The sequence below is a fragment of the Archocentrus centrarchus genome, chromosome 2, assembly GCF_007364275.1.
Source record: "Archocentrus centrarchus isolate MPI-CPG fArcCen1 chromosome 2, fArcCen1, whole genome shotgun sequence".
NCBI lineage: Eukaryota > Metazoa > Chordata > Actinopteri > Cichliformes > Cichlidae > Archocentrus > Archocentrus centrarchus.
Window position 1 is genome coordinate 5,247,924 of NC_044347.1, and position 23,073 is coordinate 5,270,996.

The following is a 23,073-nucleotide window of genomic DNA, read 5'->3' on the forward strand; positions in this document are numbered from 1 at the left end:
TAGAAAGAGAGAGCATATTTCTCCCATATTGGCTTCTCTTCATTGGCTCCCTGTTAAATCTAGAATAGAATTTAAAATTCTTCTCCTCACATACAAGGTCTTGAATAATCAGGCACCATCTTATCTCAAAGACCTCATAGTACTATATCACCCCAATAGAGCACTTCGCTCTCAGACTGCTGGCTTACTTGTGGTTCCTAGGATACTTAAGAGTAGAATGGGAGGCAGAGCCTTCAGCTTTCAGGCGCCTCTTCTGTGGAACCAGCTTCCAGCTTGGATTCGGGAGACAGACACCCTCTCTATTTTTAAGATTAGGCTTAAAACTTTCCTTTATGATAAAGCCTATAGTTAGGGCTGGATCAGGTGACCCTGAACCATCCCTTAGTTATGCTGCTATAGGCCTAGTCTGCTGGGGGGTTCACATAATGCACTGTTTCTCATTCACCTTATTTACTTTGTTTATACTCCACTCTGCATTTAATCATTAATTGATATTAATCTCTGGCTCTCTTCCACAGCATGTCTTTCTCTCCCCTCAGCCCAACCGCTTGCGGCAGATGACTGCCCCTCCCTGAGCCTGGTTCTGCTGGAGGTTTCTTCCTGTTAAAAGGGAGTTTTTCCTTGCCACTGTCGCCAAGTGCTTGCTCATAGGGGGTCGTTTTGACTGTTGGGTTTTCTCTGTATTATTGTAGGGTCTTTACCCACAATACAAAGCACCTTGAGGCGACAGTTTGTTGTGATTTGGCGCTATATAAATAAAATTGAATTGAATTGAATTGAAATCTCCTCTCACTCTTCCCCAATCATGTTTAAAATGGTTTCTGAATACAGAAACCATTTCATCCCCATTCAAATTGAACGAGGCTTGTAATCCTACAACCTCTGTTGCCCACAAGTTTACATTAGTTTTATGAGATGTCAGACCTTTAACTGCCTCTAACATTTCTACATTTGTCCACGGTCTAAAAACTAAGATTGTTTGTGCATTATCATTACCAACACCCCTATGTGGATTAGCTACTTCCACCATAGGAAATGTGTTTACTGGCGGCCGTAAAGAGTCTGAATGTCTCACAGAACAATCACAACTCTCAGCCCCCAGGCAATGCTTCACACCATATTTACACAGGAGGGGCTCTAAATCTGGATAACCTCCTTGTACCAGGGCAACCACATTCCCTGTTTGTTTGTTCTTATCATGACTTCTAAGGACCATCCTTCCTGCCGTTAAATTTAATTGCTGCACTAACTCCCCCTCCTCCTCAACCTGTAAATTACCATCTGCCCCCTGTAACTGCGGGGGAGATGCTTGGGCTGAAAGAGGTGGCTGAGCTGGGGGAGGTGGTTGAGGTGGGGGTTGCACCCTACAAGGCCTAACCGTCTCATCCTCTGTGTGGAAAAGGCTGCCTAAAAGGAACTGCTGGCCCTTTAAGGGGGGCGGAGCTTAGACCACCAGTGTGCAGCATGCAGACAAGAAAGTCCAGAGGGAGAAGTTGAAGTCGCCTTCCTTGCAGCCCGGTCTCGTGTTGCCCCAAAGAAGCAACAATCTGTTCCTCGGTTAGAGTTGTGTGCTGCTCTAACAGGTGCTCAGCTCTACAAGGTCATCAGCACCGAGTTGACCCATTCCATACGCAGCTGTATCTTATGGTCTGACTCAGCCACAGTCCTAACCTGGTTAGGTTCAGATTCCTGCAGATACAAGGTCTTCGTGGGCACTCGTGTGGCGGAAATACAAGAGCTAACGGAAGCTGCTACATGGAGATATGTGCCCTCACGAGATAACCCAGCAGATGACATCACTCGCGGCCTCACTATCCAAGACATCACCAAAGGCAGTAGATGGACGGATGGACCTGAATTCCTGAAACTGGCTCCAAGTGACTGGCCTGATCTACCACCCCCACTCCAGAGTGATCCTGATGGTGAGCTGAAACGACAGGTTGTTTGTCTAACTGTGTCCAGCTCTAGTGTTCCGGATCCACACCAATACCAGACTTGGGACAGCTTCTTAGAGGCCACTGCACATCAGCTTCACAGGGCGGCTGACCACAACCACCCTCTTACTGCTGATTCCTACGCTGCTGCTGAGCTAGAAGCTCTACAACACGCCCAAAGAGAGTCATTCCCAGAGGAAATCACCCAGTTAAAGGCAGGGAAACCCATTGCCAAATCCAGCCGCCTTCTTCTACTTGCACCTGAGTTTGATGAGAGAACAGGGCTCATCAGAGTAGGAGGCCGTTTACGCCGCAATCCCGACCTGGCTGTAGATGAAGTCCACCCCATTGTTCTGGACCCCCGACACGCACTGACCCAACTCATTATACAGGATCATGATGGGAAGCTCCAGCATCCCGGGCCAGAAAGGGTGTTTGCTGAGATCAGGAGAAGATACTGGGTGTTACGTGGCCGTGAAGCAGTACGCCGCCATCAAAGATCCTGTGTTGAGTGCAAGAGGTGGAAAGGTCACCCCAATCCACCCAGGATGGCAGACCTCCCTCCAGCCAGACTGCGCCTGTTCAAGCCGGCATTCTATTCCACAGGTGTGGATTGCTTTGGGTCGTATACCATCAGAATCCGACGCAGTAACGAGAAAAGGTGGGGGATATTGTTTAAATGCTTAACCACCAGGGCAGTCCACCTTGACTTGATCCCCAGTATGGACACAGACGCATTTTTAATGGCTCTGAGACACTTTATAGCCAGGCGTGGCAAACCCAAAGAGATTCTCTGTGACCAGGGGACAAACTTCCGAGGAGGAGAACGTGAGCTGCAGGAGGCATTTCAACAACTTCACCCTAACCTCAAAGAGCAACTAGCTTGCCAACAAATCAAGTTTGCCTTCAATCCTCCTGGATCCCCACACTTCGGAGGTTGCTGGGAGCGGGAAATCCGCTCGCTAAAGACTGCTCTTCAAGTCATCATTGGAGCCCAAACCATCACTGAGGAGGTGTTTCGCACAGTTCTGATTGAAATTAAGGGGATACTCAATTCAAAACCCCTGGGCTACACTTCATCTGAGGTAGCAGATCCTGACCCTGTTACCCCCAACTATCTCCTCATTAGGCGGCGGGATGCCTCGTTGCCGCAAGTCATCTATGATGGCCCAGATATTCTTGGGCGGCGAAGATGGAGACACAGCCAAATTCTAGCTGACCATTTCTGGCGAACTTTCCTGAGGCATTACCTGCCAGGACTCCAAGCCCGTCAGAAGTGGCAGACAGAATCAGCCAATCTACAAATAGGAGATGTTGTCATGATAGTGGACAACCAGCTCCCGCGGGCCCTTTGGCCTGTGGGGAAAGTCTTCCAAGTTTTTTCTGGATCAGACACCCGGATCAGATCAGCTGAAGTGACTGTAAAGGGAAGAACCTACGTGCGACCCGTGGCGCGACTTGTCAGCCTACCCACCTTGCCAAAGGATGATTGATCGCCCTCCCCTTTACTCAGCCTTTTCTTGGTTGTTCGTATTCACAGGCGAATACGGGGGCGGCTGTGGAAAAGGCTGCCTAAAAGGAACTGTCATGCTGGCCCTTTAAGGGGGGCGGAGCTTAGACCACCAGTGTGCAGCATGCAGACAAGGAATGGCAGAGAGGGGAGAGGAGCTGAACCAGAGTTTACAGTCTGAAGTTGGTGGAATTATTTGCTGTTTAGAGTTTGCTAGCCACCCCAGTTTGAGTTGTGTGCGTGAAAATACAAGTAAGTGATGTTAACAGTAAATGACCTAGTTTATTTATCAAAATATATATGTTTCACCCTTAATTGATATCATGCTCTGTTCGCATGCACATTTAGTAAGTGCTATCTACGTGAGTTCCGTGTGTTGTACCTTTGTAAACCTAGTGTATTGAGAAACATTAATGTTGCAGTCATGAAGAGTGTCATTGTGATAGTATTTCAGTTATTTTGGCATTATTTAGACACTGTTGTCACATTATTTGTTATCTGTTTTAGAACCACACATCCAGTTCCTGTACCGTAAAGAATAAGCAGTAAATTCACGTTACTGAACCCATGGGAGTGCGACTCTACTCTTTTCTGGAGTTCTAACCGGACTCACCACAGTGATCCAACCCCTCCAACCAGCCCAAGATAGAACCTATTTTACACTCTGGCCTTAACAATGCAGCATGCACATTGCAGGAAGTTTGTTTTCCCTTCTTTTGTTCTCTGCCCGCGGCCCTTTTTTGTGCCTGTTCCAACCACGTTTTTGCCACCATTAACTGTCTTTCTTTTTCAACTTTACTCTTCCCTTCCTTTGTTGCCACGCTTATTTTTAAATTTCCCACCAAATCTTCACATTCCCTTAACTCCAACTTTCCACTAAAACCATACTTTTTCTTCCATTTATCGCAAAACGTTGTGCTGCCTGGAGAGTATCTCTCCATATATTTTAAATCCCCCTCTAGGGCAGGTTTACTCGGTTTACTGTTCATAATCCCCATTTTACTTCCTGTGCTTTGTCCCGATCGGACCACGTGTCCTTCTGGGACCTAATACCAAATCCGCCCGTCACTGTGCACTTCAACAGGCCGTAAAGTTCGTTGGCACCCGTAGGGTATCCCTTCACGCTGCTGCTTCCACGTCAAAAGGCTGCTTACACGCTCTCATTCACTCACATTCACACACACGTACGCGTATTTACAAGGCGTATTTTAAAATTCTAAAGTCCGAATTTGGGAAACCTCTCTTTCCGGCGAGAGTTACCAATTTACTTTATCTTTTTAACAAAAGTAAACCCACAGTACCGTCTTCCCAGCCTGAGCAGCCCAGCCCGAGTGCAGCGGTAACCACTGAGGATAACCAATTTTCTCCAGCCCGAGCAGACCTATACCTCACTGGTTCAAAAATTAATTTCTGGGCCTAGGTTCGAAGGTATAGCGGTAACTGCTGGAGATTTTACGTTTTCCAGCCCGAGCAGACCTGTGCGTCCCTGAACCTAAGACCACAGCGGTAACTGCTAGTAAAACGGACTACTTTCGGCGAGTCTACCTAATTTATAACGCGCGGCTTTCACATACCTTTGCTACTGTTGGTGTTACGTCCCCTCGGACTCCGGGAGAGTAATGAACGGTGCTGGAGGAGCGAACCTAATCACCGGCCTGATCACGAATTCATGCTTCAGGGCTTCCCTCAGGTCAGCTAATGATCCTGGCTGTCGACAGTCTGCGGTGTTCTTCTCCTCCAGCGTCAGTCAGCAAACTGTCCCGCTCCGGCTCTCGAAGGACCAAAAAATGATAGGTTCAGATCATTTTAATAACTCAGAGAACAAACACACAACTCTTTTGAACTTGCGCAAGGAGGAGAGATCCGTTCCTTAAACTCAGCTCGCGGCTGAGCAGAAGTTATCTGTCCTAAAGGACTGCTTCCTGCGCAGCGCTTTTATTCGGACTTTCACAATAAGATCACGTGGGTTACACCAAACGCAGTTTACAGCATGTAATAAACAACATTCTTGGCTTTTTCCTTACCATATATGGTAGTAAGTATCCTGTAGAATGTGCATGTAATATGGTGTATATGAGACACGTATCCTATATGTGTTCTCTGTAGGCTTGAAACAGCCTACAAGTAACTACAACTTCCTTTGTAAAAATTGTTACCACGTGTTTCCATTTTAAACATAAAAACAACAGTATCATATGTACATAAAACAACTTATAGAAAATATACAAACAGAAGATATGATAAGTTATAACAAACAGAATGGAATTTATACCATAACTCCAACAGAGCACATTTGGTTTCCACTGTTGTAAATATTCCTTCATAAGTTGGTACTGTGTGAATATGTGAATATGGACCTTCACTTTATGACTGAGGGAGGCACAGCAGATGTGATCTCATGAATGAGCTCAGATCGGTCACTCTGTGTCTCCACACAAACAGAAAGCATTCATGTTCAGATTGAACTCCTCACTGTTCAGTGATCAGTGTGAGTGACAGCAGCAGGGAAAGCTCCATTCACTCTGAGTCTGTATTTGTAGTGGAGGTGGAGGGATTTAAACCTCACATGATGAGATGCTAGCAGGCAGAGCAAACATGGAACGCTGTAACCAAGGAGCCGACATAGTACAGGAACATCTGTGCCGAGTATGATCTGGAAGTCCCGAGGTACGAGCCCACAGGGGGCGGAGTTTAAAAAGACACCCAAAAATCACAGAGAAAAATGATGCAGCAGGCTGGTCTATTTTGATGACATTTCATTGTAGCAACTGAAATCATACTCAGTAGTTTGTGTGGTCCCCATGTGCTTGCACGCATGCCTGACAACAGATGATGTCCTGGGGGGTCTCCTCCCAGTTTTAGACCAGGGCATCACCGAGCTCCTGGACAGTCTGAGGTGCAGCTTGGCGGCGTTAGATGGACCTAATAAGGTCATGCAGTGAAGTTACAACAGTGTAACATGTGCTCCATAGTCAGGAATCTACATCAGCTGGTGATACAGGAAGTAAATTTCACAAAATATATTTAAAAAATCAATGTTGTCAAATAATGAAATTTCTATCTAGTTTCTAAAGGATCATTTAATTGTCCAAATGCCACCACAGACAAGTTAAAGTCTAGTTGTGATTTCATCATTCTAACAGCAGTAAAATAAATGTCAAGATGAACTCTGGCTGCTCACCAAACTTGTGTTCATTGGACAATAATGTGTGAACGTCTCTGAGCAGTTTGTAAATTGATGTTTTGGGTCAGTGCAGCTCAGTGATTCCTCTCTGATATCACAGTTTGTCTCATCTGCAGCAAACAAACTGCAGCTGACATGAACTGAATCATCTGAGCTGAACTGAGCTTCAGAGAAACACAACATCCTGATATTCACTGTGAAGCTTTGAGTGGAAAAAGACAGAAGAACAACATGTGGATCCTGGAATAATGGCAGCTTCCATCTTTAAAGGACTGAAGAGGAAGAAGTTTACAAGGAATCATTGAGAACAGTTTCAAACATCAACTGATTGAATCCATGAATCTGAAAACGTGTTTGTGAGTGAAAGAGACAGACATGTACAGACTGAACTATCTGTTCAACAGTCAGAGTTTCTCTGACAGGAGGACACTCTTTACACTAAACTCAGCACAGAGACACTGAAGAACCAAACCAGAACCCAAATCCAGCATAAAGAGGTTTAGTGAATGTGGTGTTGAAGGTGTGGAGGTGGATCAGAGTGTCAGAGGAGACTCTGTAGAAGGACAGAGTGCCAGCAGGACAGTCCACATACACTGCTACTCTGTTAGAGACAGAGGAGGAGGAGGAGGAGGAGGAGGAGGAGGAGGAGGAGATGGATGTTAGTCTGTTATTGTGCCTCACAGACTGAGGACCATCATCAGTGCAGTTCAGATTCCAGGACTGATCATTGTGTCCAAACACGCAGTCACTACTGTATCCTTTCCTGCTGATTCTTCTGTAACTCACTGATATTTGAACCTTTCCTCTCCACTCAACCTCCCAGTAACAGCGACCAGTCAGACCATCTCTACACAGCAGCTGAGGCCAATGATCAAATCTGTCTGGATGATCATGATATGACTGAACCTCCTCCACATGTGTCACCTTCCTGTTGTTGTCAGACAGTTTGAGGTTTCTGTTCATTGTGTTTGTGTCGATTGTGAGTTGACAGGAATCTGATGGAGAGAACAAACACAATCCAGCTGCAGTTATTGATCCATCATCTGTTCATTGATTGACACTTTGATGATGACTCCTGACATCAGAGATGTGAATGAGTGATGTGACAGTTTGAAGATGGTTGAATGTGTGCTGCTTTGTTTTCATCAATCACATTAAAAACACACTTACACTTCCTCAGACCTGGGATCAGCCATCGGACTCCAGCAGGCTCCACCCTGAAAGGAGGAGGGGGGTCAGAGCAGCACAGTCTCTTTCAGCATGCACACATGGACATTACATCGCTCTCAGACACACACTGTTAGACACTGATTTTCAGATTGTGTCCTCTTTGTGTTTGTTCTAAATGGAGAACATCAGTGACTCTGTGAGCTGTTAATTAACAGCTCTGGAAAAAGATGCAACAGGTTTGTTGTATTTTTCTGCATGGAAATGATCACAGAGGGACCTGCTGACTTTTTGTTCTCCTGTCCTTGATGTGCTGCTACTTGGTCTGAATATTAATGATCAGAGTGGATCAATGATCAGATCATTATTGCAGTGCACAAACAAAGGCAGCTGCAGTGAACTACAAAGGAAGCATCTGTCACTTCACTTTTCATTAGTTTCTGTTTTTGGATTCTCCTGCTCTGTTTCACTCACTCTGATTCTCATACTCGTCTGCTTCACTTTGATTTTTCTCACTGACTTTGATGCTCAATATTTCAGATTCTCCTAACAGGAACATGAGCCACTGGAAATCAATAGAAAGGCTCATTTATTGATTTATGAAACTTAATGCCATTGATGGTCAGAGGGTAAAAATGTGAGACTGTTCCTCTGCAGAGATCACTTTGAACTGATTGCTCCATTGTTGTTGATGGAGATTTTCTCCTTTGAGACCCCCATACAGATATCTACTGTTTCTGTTCAAGCAGACTTTCTGATAGAAGCAAAGTAAAAAGGTTCCTCTATGTGTGACTGTTCAGATAACACTCGTATCCAGCATGAAGTCATCAGACAGGGCCAGAGTGAAGTACAGCTTCCTCCTCTATCAGACACTGTCTGTGGCTGCAACAGGCCTCTCCATACCTGAGAGTTTCCAGTCTCAGCTGCTCCAGCAGCTTCACTCCTGCCTCTCCTGGATGGTTGTAGCTCAGGTCCAGCTCTCTCAGATGGGAGGGGTTGGAGCTCAAAGCTGAGACCAGAGACTTACAACCTTCTTCTGTGATCAGGCAGCCTGACAGCCTGCAGACATGACAGATACTCTTAGAGAACAGCAGAGCAGCTGCATGCAGACAACAAACTGCAGCAACAAATCAGTTTAAAATGAAATGACTGAAACAGGAGTTCAAAATAACCAAATCAGTCTAAATGTTAAAGTCTACAAGTGATAAAATCAGTGAAGTCAAAATGATGATCAAATCTACATAAAGTAGGACTGAGGCTGATGGGAGTGTCATTAGTTTTCCTGCTTTTTGGTTTGAATCAAAGTTTTGGTCAAACTAGAAGTCTGAGCAGATGATGGCACTAAATTAAAAGTCTGCTAATTGTTGAAGTTCTTATATTTAATTGTGAGGACAACATGAACATCTGAAACTAATTTAATCACAACCCATCAAATCTTTGCAGAACCAAAGTGGCAGCTAAACATCATCCTCCACTGAACTGTGCTGCTGGTGAGGCTGATATCATTTAAAGGTGCACATGAGGAAAGACTCCATTAAGAATCAGACACAGAGAGAGCAGAACAAGAACAAACTCTGAAAGCATTTCAGTCCAGATTCAAGGCTCAGGAGCTGATTTAAAGAAATCTTCAAAATAAAGAAACTCAAAAAAGAAAATACTTTGAGCCACAGTTTCTTAGTGTTAAAATTGTATGGAGACATAGGTTGTATTAATTTTTCATACTGTAATTCACAGGTCCAATCATATGGTTCATATACATTAACATAAGGTAACAATTAATTATCTACAACTCACAGGTGTCTTCAGTGCAGCAAAGTTCACTGCGAGCAATAATTTGTGGAATATTGATCATTTCCAGTACATGCTGGGTAATGCTAGCTAACAGAGTTGGGAGGAGTTCTGTTACTACATTCAACAAAAAGTCACATTATAGCAAACTGACTGTGACTGACAGACTGTATCAAATATTACATTTCTGTTATTCTAAGAGTAGATATTTATGTTGTTTGAGTATTTTTATTTTGTTTATAATTCATGATAACAGTGTTTGATACTTTAGGTATCACTATTCTCCTCCACAGTGTAGTGGTTTACACATTCAGTCACTGGTTTGATCCAAACATCAGTCCAATCAAACATGGAGCTGCTGCTGTGGTGAACCCTTGTGACAAGAGAGCAGCTTAAAGTCACTTTATACTTCATAAACTACTGAGAGAAAAATGAGCTGCTGTAAAACTATATTAAGGATCACTTATGCAGAAAATACTACTAATAATAATGTAACACACCACAAAACTACCAGTCTTATCATGTTTTTGGTCATATTGCTTCAATCTGCAAGTCCATGTTTATATTGATAATAACACACATGCATGAGGTGAAAAAGTACAGATACTGTTAAAAATACTCTGCTAAAGGTTGCTAAAGTACCTTTAGTAAAAGTATCTCTTTGGAGCACATTTCTTTCTATTGTTGAGCAAAGCTAACTGAACCTTGTGCTGCAGCTGTCTGACTGTTTTCAGCTGCTGGGAGTGAAGCAGAGTGGATGATGATGCAGATGAGTGACAGACTGATGATGATGATGATGATGTTTGATGAGGAGGAGCACATTAGAGGTCTGCTTCACAGCTAAATCTCTGAGTCTGAATACACAGGTTCCTCTCAAATGTTTGTTTTTACCTGAATAATAATTCATAACATTACAGTTTGACCCATAAGAGGGCAGAAACATTAATACAATTACATGAATATGAAGCCTGAAATAACTGCAGAAATGCTATAATGGTTTATTAAAGACACACATTAGATGTTGGTGTTTTGGGACGTTTTCATGACAGATCTACCAACCAGTGATTTTTCTTGGTAGTTTGTGCCTGGAGTGAGTTCCTCTTTTTGAAATTTGAATTTGCATATTTCTATCACACCCCCAAACCATCCAGCTGTCCCTGAGTTATTCATGTGCTCATTTCTGTCATTTTCTGGCACATGCAAATATAGATTTCATTGCTTGTAAGCAGCTGTTAACTGCAAGAAAACTGGAAGCTTGTTCAAAGCTAAAAATCTGGTTTTAGATGCAATGAAACTCAAAAAACACTTTGAAAGAGATTTACAATTAAGGACATGTCAGGATATAAATTAAAGTATTTGGTAAAAAGATCTCAAATCAAACCACAAACCACATGATCTGACCTGAGTGTCTCCAGGTTACAGCGGGGACTCTCCAATCCAGCAAGCAGCAGCTTCAATCCTGAGTCCTGCAGGTTGTTGTTACTCAGGTCTAGCTCTGTCAGCTCACAGTCTTCTAGTTGAAGAGAGGAGGACAGAGCTTCCCAGCTTCTCTCTGACAGGTTACAGATACTCAGCCTGAAGAGAAATAACATAAAGTGCAGGGTTGTCCTGATGAACAATGGTGTCAACAATGTTCAAAGTGACGGGCAATAGCTCCCCAATCTTTTAATCTAATTTCCTTTTTAGTGCATTACATTGATATTATCATTATTCTGAGTCATAATCAATTAAATCTGCTTTTCTATAGTTTCATGTTCAGTCTTCCAAAAACATCCAACACTTGTAACACAGACGTGTCTGGATGTCAACAGACACATGCTTTGAGTGTCTGTGTTTGTGTGTTGAGTGACAGTGATCCATCACAATAACAATCAAATGGTCTGATTTTTATTTATTTATTTTTTAAATCAGAGTTTAATGTAACTGTGCATTCACAGAGATGCTCCTTTATCTCAAGTCCTTCATTTTTTTCCTCCACTGTTATCACTGTTCAGCTGATATCCAGTCATAATATGTTCAGTAATTAAGAGGCTGAATCAGAAAGTGGTGATTGTCAACATGCAAATGCTTCTTCATGCTGGAAGTCACTCATGTTTTGTTTTTTTTTAAAGATAGCAATACCACAATGGCAGCTCTTCTGTGTGTCCCAGTGATCCCAGGAGGTATGTTGCCCGGATGCTTGTCCCCCTGGTAGGGTCTCCCATGGCAAACTGGTTCTGGGTGAGGGTCTAGACAAAGAGTGGTTCAGAAGACCCTTATGATTGTAACAGCAAGGGAACAGTTTACCCTGCCCGGGATAGGTTTACCGGGGCCCCACCCTGAAGCTAAGCCTGGGGAGGGAGCTCAAGGGAGAGCGTCTGGTGGCCAGGCATTAGCCCGTGGTGCTCGGCTGGGCGCAGCCCAAAGAGGTTACATGGGCCCGCCCTCCTGTAGGGCCACCACCCGCAGGAGGCGTCGTAGGGGTCGGGCGCAGTGTGTGTCGGGTGGTGGCCGAGGGTGGAGACCCTGGTGGACCGATCCCCTGCTATCGAAACTAGCTATTGGGACATAGAATGTCACCTCTCTTGTGGGGAAGGAGCCTGAGCTAGTGCATGAGGTTGAGAGATACCAGCTAGATATAGTTGGGCTCACCTCAACGCATGGCCTGGGCTCTGGAACCAGTCTCCTGGAGAAGGGCTGGACTCTGTTCCAGTGTGGAGTTGCCCTCGGTGAGAGGCGGCGAGCTGGGGTGGGTATTCTTGTATCCCCCTGGCTTGGTTCCTGTATGTCAGAGTTTTCACCGGTGGACAAGAGGGTAGTTTCCCTGTGCCTTCGGGCTGGGGAATGGGTCCTGACTGTTGTTTGCACTTATGCGCCGAATGACAGTTCAGAGTACCCACCATTTTTGGAGTCGCTGGGCGGGGTGCTGGAGAGTGCTCCATCTGGTGACTCCATAGTCTTGCTGGGAGACTTCAACACTCATGTGGGCAATGACAGTGAAACCTGGTGGGGCGTGATTGGGAGGAACGGCCTGCCCGATCTGAACCCGAATGGTGTTTTGTTAGTGGACTTCTGTGCAAACCACAGTTGTCCATAACAAACACCATGTTCGAACATAAGGATGTCCATAAGTGCACATGGCACCAAGACACCCTAGGTCGCTGCTCGATGATCGAGTTTGTAATCGTATCATCAGATCTGCGGCCATATGTTCTGGACACTCGGGTGAAGAGAGGAGCTGAGCTGTCAACAGATCACCACCTGGTGGTGAGCTGGATCAGGTGGCGGGGGAAGATGCTGGACAGACCTGGTGCACCTAAACATATTGTGAGGGTGCACTGGGAACGCCTGGCAGAAGACCCAGTCCAGGAAATCTTTAACTCACACCTCTGGCAGAACTTCGACAACATTCCGAGGGAGGCTGAGGACATTGAGTCCAAATGGACCATGTTCCGCACCTCCATTGTTGAGGCTGCTGCTCAGAGCTGTGGCTGCAAGTTGGTTGGTGCCTGTCGTGGTGGTAACCCCCGAACCAGATGGTGGTCACCGGAGGTGAAGGGAGCCATCAAGCTGAAGAAAGAATCCTATCGGGCTTGGTTAGCCTGTGGGACTCTGGAGGAAGCTGACAGGTATCGGCAGGCCAAGCGGAACGCAGCTGGGGCAGTGGCTGAAGTGGGAGGAGTTTGGTGAGGCTATGGAAAAATCTTTCGTACGGCATCGAAGAGATTCTGGCAAACCGTCAGGTGAAGGAATACTTCGAGGACCTCCTGAATCCCACTGACACGCCTTCTGTAGCGGGAGCAGAATCTGGGGACGAGGGAGATGACTTGAACATCACTGGGGGTGAGGTCATGGAGGTAGTTAAACAACTGCTTGGTGGCAGGGCCCCTGGGGTGGATGAGATTCGCCCTAAGTTCCTGAAGGCTCTGGATGTTGTAGGGCTGTCTCAGTTGACACGCCTCTGCAACATCGCGTGGAGCTCTGGGGCAGTGCCATTGGATTGGCAGACTGGGGTGGTGGTCCCCATCTTTAAGAAGGGAGACTGGAGGGTGTGCTCCAAATTTCGGGGGATCACACTCAGCCTCCCGAGAAAGGTCTATGCCAGGGTGCAGGAAAGGTCGAAGGTCGAACCTCGGATCCAGGAGGAACAATGCATTTTTTGTCCTGGTCGCGGAATGCTGGACCAGCTCTTTATCCTCTCAAGAATATTCGAGTGTGCGTGGGAGTTTGCCCAACCAGTCTACATGTGCTTTGTGGACTTGGAGAAGCCATTCGACCGTGTCCCTCGGGGTATCCTTTGGGAGGTCCTGCAAGAGTATGGGGTGTCTGGCCCATTGTTGCAGGCCATTCAATCTCTGTACAACTGCAGTGAGACCTTGGTCCGTATAGCCGGTAATAAGTCGGATTCATTTCCTGTGGGTGTTGGACTCCGTCAGGGCTGCCCTTTGTCACCGATTCTATTCATAATTTTTATGGTCAGAATTTCTAGGTGGCGGAAGGCTTCTTCCTTGGTGGCCTCAGAGTCTCATCTCTGCTCTTTGCAGATGATGTGGTTCTGTTGGCTTCATCCTTGGTGGCCTCCAGCTCGCAGTGGAAGGGTTCGCAGCCGAGTGTGAAGCGGCCGGCATGAGAATCAGCATCTCTAAGTCTGAGGCCATGGTCCGCGTGATGGGAGAAGGGAATGGGAGAAGGGAAGGGGAGATCAACAGACGTATCAGGGCTGCTTCTGCAGTGATGCGGACGCTGCACCGATCTGTCGTGGTGAAGAGGGAGCTTAGTGTAAAAGCGAAGCTCTCGATATACCGGTGGATCTACGGACATACCCTCACCTATGGTCACGAGCTTTGGGTAGTGACTGAAAGAATAAGATCACAAATACAAGCGGCAGAAATCAGTTTCCTTGGAAGGGTGCCTGGCCTATCCCTTAGAGATAAGGAGCAAAGTAGAGCCGCTGCTCCTCCACATCGAAAGGAGCCAGTTGAGGCGGCTCGGGCATCTGATTAGGATTCCTCCTGCCCGCCTCTTGAGTGAGGTGTTCCGGGCGTGTCCCACCGGGAGCAGGCCCCGTGGTAGACCCAGGACACGCTGGAGAGATTATATCTACTGCTTGCTACTCTCCATTCAAAGAAGGCTACAAAGCAAAGCCTCTTCCGCCTTTTGGGAAGTCTGACCACACCGCTGTCCTTCTCATGCTGAAATACAAACAACGGCTCAGGCAGGAACCCCCTGCTGTGAGAGAAGTGACACGATGGTCTGATCAAACAGAGGCCACTCTGCAGGGTGCGTTGGATTCAACCGACTGGGACATGTTTCGCAGCAGCGCGGGCGGAGACATCGAGGAGTTTACGGAAACTGTCGTGGGATTTATTGGGAAAGTTGTTGATGACACTTCACTTAGGAGGACCATCAGGACTTTTCCCAACCAGAAGCCGTGGGTGGATAAATCTGTCCGTGACGCCCTGAGGTCCCGCACCGTTGCCTACAACTCCGGCCTTGCCTCTGGGAACATGGAGGACTACAAGGTTGCATCATACAACGTCCGCAGAGCGGTGAAAGAGGCAAAACATCGCTACGGCCGCAGACTGGAACAGCAACTACAACAGTCTGACTCCAGGGGACTGTGGCAGGGACTACGCACCATCACGGACTACAAAGCACCACACACACACCCGGTGAGTGCCGACGCTTCTCTGGCTGATGAACTCAACATCTTCTTTGCGCGCTTTGAGTCGGGAAGCCGACAGCCCGCTGCGCTCCCGGCCGGAGGGGCGGAGACACTCACTGTGACGGAGCGCGACGTGAGGAGGGCGTTTAGACGTGTAAACACTAGGAAAGCGGCTGGACCAGACGGTATTAGTGGACGTGTCCTTAAGACCTGCGCTGACCAGCTGGCACCTGTGTTTACACTGATATTCAACCTCTCACTGAAACTGTGTGTGATTCCCACCTGCTTTAAAAAGTCCATCATAGTCCCTGTCCCAAAGAAACCACACCCCAGCAGCCCCAATGACTTCAGGCCCATAGCGCTCACCTCTGTGGTGATGAAATGTTTTGAGAGACTCATCAAGACATTCATCACCTCCTCACTGCCCACCACCCTCGACCCACTACAGTTTGCATACCGGCCAGACAGATCCACAGATGACGCCATATCCTTCCTTCTCCACAAGACCCTTTCACACATAGACACTGGTAAGGGGAACTATGTGAGAGTGCTGTTTGTAGATTACAGCTCAGCATTCAACACCATAGTTCCCTCCAGGCTGGTCTCTAAGCTGCTGGACCTGGGCCTGGGCCCATCCCTGTGCAGGTGGGTTCACAGCTTCCTGACCAGCAGACCACAGGTGGTACGAGTGGGTCACCTCACCTCATCCTCCCTCACCCTCAACACTGGATCCCCCCAAGGCTGTGTGCTCAGCCCTCTGCTGTACTCACTGTACACCCATGACTGCGAGGCCACGTCAGAGTCCAACGTCATCATCAAGTTTGCTGACGACACTGCTGTTGTGGGACTAATCTCCCACAATGAGGAGACAGCCTACAGGAGAGAGGTCTCCCGCCTGGAGAACTGGTGCCAGGAGAACCACCTCCTGCTCAACGTCAGCAAAACAAAGGAACTGATTGTGGACTTCAGCAGGAAGCAGCAGAGGGACTACCATCCACTTGTCATCAGTGGTGCTGAGGTGGAAAGAGTGGACACTTTCAAATACCTGGGAGTGACCATCTCACAGGACCTGTCCTGGACTCATCACATAAACATCACTGTGAAGAAGGCCAGACAGCATCTCTACCTCCTCAGGCGGCTGAGAGACTTCAAGCTCCCACTCAAGGTGCTCAGGAACTTTTACACCTGCACCATTGAGAGCATCATGTGTGGGAGCATCACCACCTGGATGGGAAACTGCACCAAGCAGGACTTCATGGCCCTAAAAAGGGTGGTTCGTTCAGCTGAACGGACCATCAGAACCACCCTCCCCAACCTGCAGGACATTTACACCAAGCAGTGCAGGCTGAGGGCCATGAAGATCCTAAAACAGCCCAGCCACCCCGGACACTCTCTCTTCTCCCTGCTCCCATCAGGCCGGCGTTACCGCTGCCTGAGGACTAAGACTGAAAGGTTGAAGAAGAGTTTTTACCCACAAGCCATCCGTCTGCTCAATTCTGAGCCCTAACTGGACCATTATTGCACAGTGTAAATATTATAATTTAAAAAGTGTGTATAGTGTATAGTATATAGAGTATAGTGTATAGTGTGAATTACTTTTTTTTTAATTTTTATTCTTCTTATTTATATGTGTGTGTATATATGGTTGCAGGTACAAAATACATTTCACTGTGCATTGTACTGTGTATAACTGTGCATGTGACAAATAAACACTATCTTAATCTTAATCTTAATCTTAATCTTAATATCTCTCGGCTGGCCTGGGAGCGCCTTGGGGTCCCTCCGGATGAGCTTGAGGAGGTGGCTGGGGAGAGGGAAGCCTGGCTTCTCTGCTTAGGCTCCTGCCCCCGCGACCCGGCCCCGGATAAACGGAAGAGGATGGATGGATGGATGGTTGGATGGATGGATAGATGGATGGATGGATGGATGGATGGATGGATGGATGGATTAAAGGACAGATGGATATTAAAACTTACAGAGCTTTGTTGGAAGCTTTAACCACTGGCAGCAGCCTCAGCAGAGCCTCCTCTGAAGCAGAGAATTTCTTCAGGTCAAACACATCCAGATCTTCTTCTGATGACAGTAAGATGAAGACCAGAGCTGACCACTGAGCAGGAGACAGTTTATCTGTGGAGAGACTTCCTGAACTCAAGGACTGTTGGATCTCCTTCACTAGAGAACGATCATTCAGTTCATTCAGACAGTGGAACAGGTTGATGCTTTTCTCTGCAGACAGATTGTCACTGAACTTCACCTTAATGTACTGGACTGTTTTCTGATTGGTCTGTGAGCTACTTCCTGTCTGTGTCAGCAGACCTCGTAGGAGAGTCTGATTGGTCTGCAGTGAAAGACCCAGGAGGAAGCGGAGGAACAAGTCCAGGTATCCATTTGGACTCTGTAAGGCCTTGTTCACTGCACTCTCATGGAGAGCTTGTAATTTTGGTTTGTTAAATAATTTAGACCATATGGAGATTTTTTGTTTCTTTTTCAGCCGACTGACTCCAGAGTTGATGAAGGTCAGATGGACATGAAGAGCAGCCAGAAACTCCTGAACAGTCAAATGGATGAAGCAGAACACCTTGTCCTGGTACAGCCCTCTCTCCTCTTTAAAGATCTGTGTGAACACTCCTGAGTACACTGAGGCTGCTCTGATATCGATGCCACACTCTGTCAGGTCTGATTCATAGAAGATCAGGTTTCCTTTCTGCAGCTGATCAAAAGCCAGTTTTCCCAGAGACTCAATCATCTTCCTGCTCTCTGGACTCCAGTGTGGATCTGTCTCAGCTCCTTCATCATACTTGACCTTCTTCACTTTGGCCTGAACCACCAGGAAGTGGATGTACATCTCAGTCAGGGTCTTGGGCAGCTCTCCTCTCTCTCTGGTCTTCAGCACATCCTCCAGAACTGTAGCAGTGATCCAGCAGAAGACTGGGATGTGGCACATGATGTGGAGGCTTCGTGATGTCTTGATGTGGGAGATGATCCTGCTGGCCTGCTCCTCATCTCTGAATCTCTTCCTGAAGTACTCCTCCTTCTGTGGGTCTGTGAACCCTCTGACCTCTGTCACCATGTCAACACACTCAGCAGGGATCTGATTGGCTGCTGCAGGTCGTGTGGTTATCCATAGGCGAGCAGAGGGAAGCAGGTTCCCCATGATGAGGTTTGTCAGCAGCGCATCCACTGAGGTGGACTCTGTAACATCAGCCAGGATCTCAGTGTTGTGGAAGTCCAGAGGAAGTCGACACTCATCCAGACCATCAAAGATGAACACAACCTGGAAGTCTTCAAAGCTGCAGATTCCTGCTTCTTTGGTTTCAGTGAAGAAGTGATGAACAAGTTCCACCAAGCTGAACTTTTTCTCTTTCAGCACATTCAGCTCTCTGAAAGTGAATGGAAACATGAACTGGATGTCCTGGTTGGCTTTGTCTTCAGCCCAGTCCAGAGTGAACTTCTGTGTTAAGACTGTTTTCCCAATGCCAGCCACTCCCTTTGTCAGCACTGTTCTGATTGGTTCATCTCTTCCAGGTGAGCCTTTAAAGATGTCTTCTTGTCTGATTGTTGTTTCTGGTCTGTCTGGTTTCCTGGATGCTGTTTCAATCTGTCTGACCTCATGTTCATCATTGACCTCTGCAGCCCCTCCCTCTGTGATGTAGAGCTCTGTATAGATCTGATTCAGAAGGGTTGGGTTTCCTGCTTTAGCGATCCCCTCAAACACACACTGGAACTTCTTCTTCAGAGCAGATTTACATTCTTGTTGACAGAGTGAATCAATGTATTCTGAAAATGCAATAATAAGCTATTAAATTAATTATATATTAAGTAGGCCAACATGTTGGTCCATTTGTTGAGACATTAGTAAATATTTTATTTTTGCAGCAGCTTAAATCTTCAGAGAAATCCTCTTACTGCTCTGCAGACGGTCAGCCAGCTCCTCCTGCTTCATTCTCCTCAGGAAGTGCAGTGTGATCTTCACAAAAGCCTCTCTGCTTCTCTTCTGCTCTTCATCCTCACCCTCCAAGGCTGTGTCACCCTCCCCATGACTCTCTAAGCATTCTGGGTAATCTGGACTCAGAACCTTCTGAATCTTCTTCAGCTCGTTCTTCACAAAAGTGATGATGTTGTCCTCCAGCAGCTAGAACAGAATACTATATGAACGACCCAATCAGACTGAATTATAGAGCCAAACATCAGATCCCAATGAGAATCTACTGGTCTACAGCAAAGATGTTTCTAAAATAAATGCAGTCAAACTTCACTCATTTTAGGCCACTGAGATTAAAAATTATGCTTAGTTGTTGGTTGGTTCTAGTTTCCATGATATGCTTCAAGGTCTGTTTTAAAACCAAAACTTCTTCATTGAAACCAGAAACCACTAAAACTTTCAGATCTTATGATATTATCTCTATTTGACCTTTGACCTCTAATCTGACCTTGGATTTGACTTTCCTGCTCCAGTCGTCCCTCACTATATTACGGTTCACTTATTGCAGCTTTGCTGACAACACAGAGATACTTGCTCAGTAATAACAAGATATTGACATCCACACAAAATGTTCTGATCACTTCCTCTGCATTTCCTCTGTTGCTGCTCTACATGGTTAAATAAAAATGGTTGTGGAGCATCTATAGACAGAGATCAAAATCCATAAGAAAAAGCACATTTTCTCTGTGAAGCAGACATCTTTGGTAACAATGTTGAGCAGTGCAATCCACTGGTGTACAAAGTGCAGCATGGAGATGACTGAAAGAACAGATGTAACAGTAGTTGTTGTACATGTACAAACCATAAATATGGAGTCCAGCTGTGTTTGATGCTGCTGGGCAGACTGACCACTGGGAACCTCTGAGCTCTCCTGATCCACTCTGTGAAGGAATCGTGAAGAATTAGCTCTCATCCACACAGGGACCAACACAAGCTCAAAGTCCATGAAGTGATGTTTGGATGAAGAGTGAAGCAGATGACTCCCTGTAGCAGCAAAGCTTTACTAGCCCTCAGTGATCCCACTGAGAATCTACAGCTCAGTCTGCAGCTGTTCACAGCTTTCAGCTCACTGTGGTTTAGTCCTAACAGCTCTCACCAACTCCTTCACAAAGATTTCCTTTCAGCTGAAGCGCCCTGGAGTAAGACAGTCTCTCTCTCTGTGCTTTCACTGCTGAGCTCCCAGTTCTCAACAACTTCCTCTGAGTCACTAAAACACTATAGATCGAATGCACTGTGTGAAATGATTTGCTTTGGAAGTAGCACTGATCAATTCGAGCTCTGCTTCCTTTCAACAAATGCCTGCTACTCTTTGGAAATGTCTTTAGGAGACTCAGCATTTCCTTCCATCAATCTGTTTATTAGCTGAAAAATAATCAGTGTGATCTTTTCTATCTCTGCGTATTAGAGGAACTAATACATGCTTCTACATTTAGAAGGCCTGACTGCAGTATTCTGCTCTCTGTTCTACCTACAAATGTTAGAAATAGAAACTAGAACTGATTCAGAACTGCATCCAGAATGCTTACGAGGACCAGAAGGAGAGAAATGGTTCCACCTATTTGAAGTCCCTACACTGACTGCCTGACAGTTACTGATTTGAAAATCACTCCACTGTTTTTACTGTTTGAAACCTTCATGCTCACATGGAAGCAACGTATGAACCATTACAGCCCCTCAGACATGTGAGGATAGAACAATGATCCATAAACCTTCATGAAGACAAACGTGTCAGCAGGACATCAAATACAGACTCACAAAGGTGTCTCCTGTGTTTGAAGCACAGCTCAAAGGAGCCCCCTGCTGGAGCAGCTGCAGTCCTACAGACACTCAGCCTCTTCACTACACAAACACCTCCTACAACATCCATTCTTTACACTCTGACTGCTGTGTTTGTGCAACAAACTCCAACACACACCGCTTCACATATGAGCACAGAAATGTGTGTGAAAAAGAGCTGAGCTGACATTAAACATGATGGAGAATTTATTCAGAAACACTGAGTCAGGAACAACATTTAGACACACATTACCTCTCTGCAGGAGGAGGAACACCTGATTTAAAGTTAATATAAAAATCCTTTGACCAGTCGCTCTTTAAGGACACACAGCTGGGTTCAGGTTCAGGTTCAGGTTGGTTCCTGTGAATAATGATGCAGCAGTGATGTGAGTGCTGAGCTGTGACATGGAGAAGAGTCATGGACAGTTAGAGATGGTCATCTCACCTCTGAGCTTTGGTCTGGCTCTCATGTTCCCCACACAGAGTGGTTTTAGAGGGAGGGACTCCCTCCTCTCTGTCCTCACACTGATCCATGCTGCTGAATTCACATCAGCTCACACACACTTTCTACCTTCACCTGCAGAGGAAACACACATCAGCCCAGCACACACACACTGATTCACTTTGACACTGTGACGTGTACTTAAAGTACTGAAAGTAGATCCTGTTACACTCAGTAACATGTAAGCTGTACTTTGAATCTGTACAGGCTGAAGTAATTGTAGCTGTGAAAAAGTGTCGAGCAGAAAAAAGAGAAACAACCTGCAAATATTCAAATATAGTAGCAGAACTTTAAGAGAACAAAGAAGTACTGCAGTAAATGTACTTGGATACTTTTGTCTAAAACAAAGGAAGAAAGGATGCTGCACAGCTTTAAACCACTCGTTCTTCTGAAGTGAGGACACAAACAAACTGCTCTCATCCGCGGACTCACACTCACACAAATTAGCGGCACGCTCGGCCTCGGTGTTCCTGTTGTGAGTCCGTTACCGTGAAGTATGGAGCGGCAGATTTGTGGTGTTTCTAAGCTGCACACAGCTGATGTTAGCCAGGAAAAGCTCACAGACTGCTTCATTACCTTCACACGGAGCTTCACACGGAGACGATCATCTGCAGCTCCGAGTTCAGGAGAGAGAAAGTGAAAGTTTAACAGGAAGGAAACACACAGAGAGGCGTTTGAGGTCAAGTTCACAGTCAGGAACATCAGAAACTGATCAGCTGGGCTTCAGTTCTGTTTCCATCTTCAGAAACTTCTGGAAACATTTGGAGGTTTCACAGAAACCAGCATCACTGTCCTGTTCTTGAACGCAGCCTCTAAAATGATGTGTTTATATTGTGAGTCTGAATTCAAACTGCTTTCACTGCATATGAAAGAAAAGAGTGCAGTTTAGTTTGAGTGGTTTTAGCTGAGCTGCGTCCTTAATCACATGTGAATTGAACAGTTTGTATTGTTGAGGAGCAGGAAGCCTCTCAGTGAGCACTGTGAGGAAATCACTGTTTTTCTCTGGGACTCTTTATCTGCTTTATCTTTGACACAAGTTTGACTCTCAGAGGAAAGCTTCTTCCACATGTCTGTTTCATTAAGACTTGAAGTATTCGCTAATGGCTGGAGTACAAGAAGAAGTACATTTGTTACTTTACTGCCAACAGCAGCCAGGACCACAATGAACCCTGACCTCCAGGAGGCTCTCAGGATCCAGCTGCTCCAGAAAGCTGTGCCTGATAATCCAGAACATTTAAATAAGCACATCTGGAAATCAAAGACAGAACATTTATTTGATGTGACCAAGGTTTTTACTGTCCTTTGTCATAAGACACAATAATGTGCAGCGCCTCTCAGTGTACAGAGATGAATTATTGCTCATTTGAAATCAGCTGCTAAAGGCTGAACTGCATCAAATGTGCAGTAAAAGTAAGTGTGTCACATGATCACAGAGCTGTGAGCTTCTCTCTTTACACACTGCACCTCTGGAGGCCAACAAGCCTTTCTCTCCAAGATCGCAGCACAAACGTCAGTGATCGAAGCAAACAGAAGCAACGAGGCACTGAAGGCACACCCAGCAATGACAATGAAATACTGAAGGCTCA

At 46.0% G+C, this 23,073-nt stretch overlaps 1 pseudogene; it reads right to left on the reverse strand.

Moving 5' to 3' along the window:
• Positions 1 to 7,038: 7,038 nt before the first annotated feature.
• LOC115798360 (uncharacterized) overlaps positions 7,039 to 23,073 on the reverse strand; it is a 243,522-nt pseudogene continuing 227,487 nt past the window's right edge.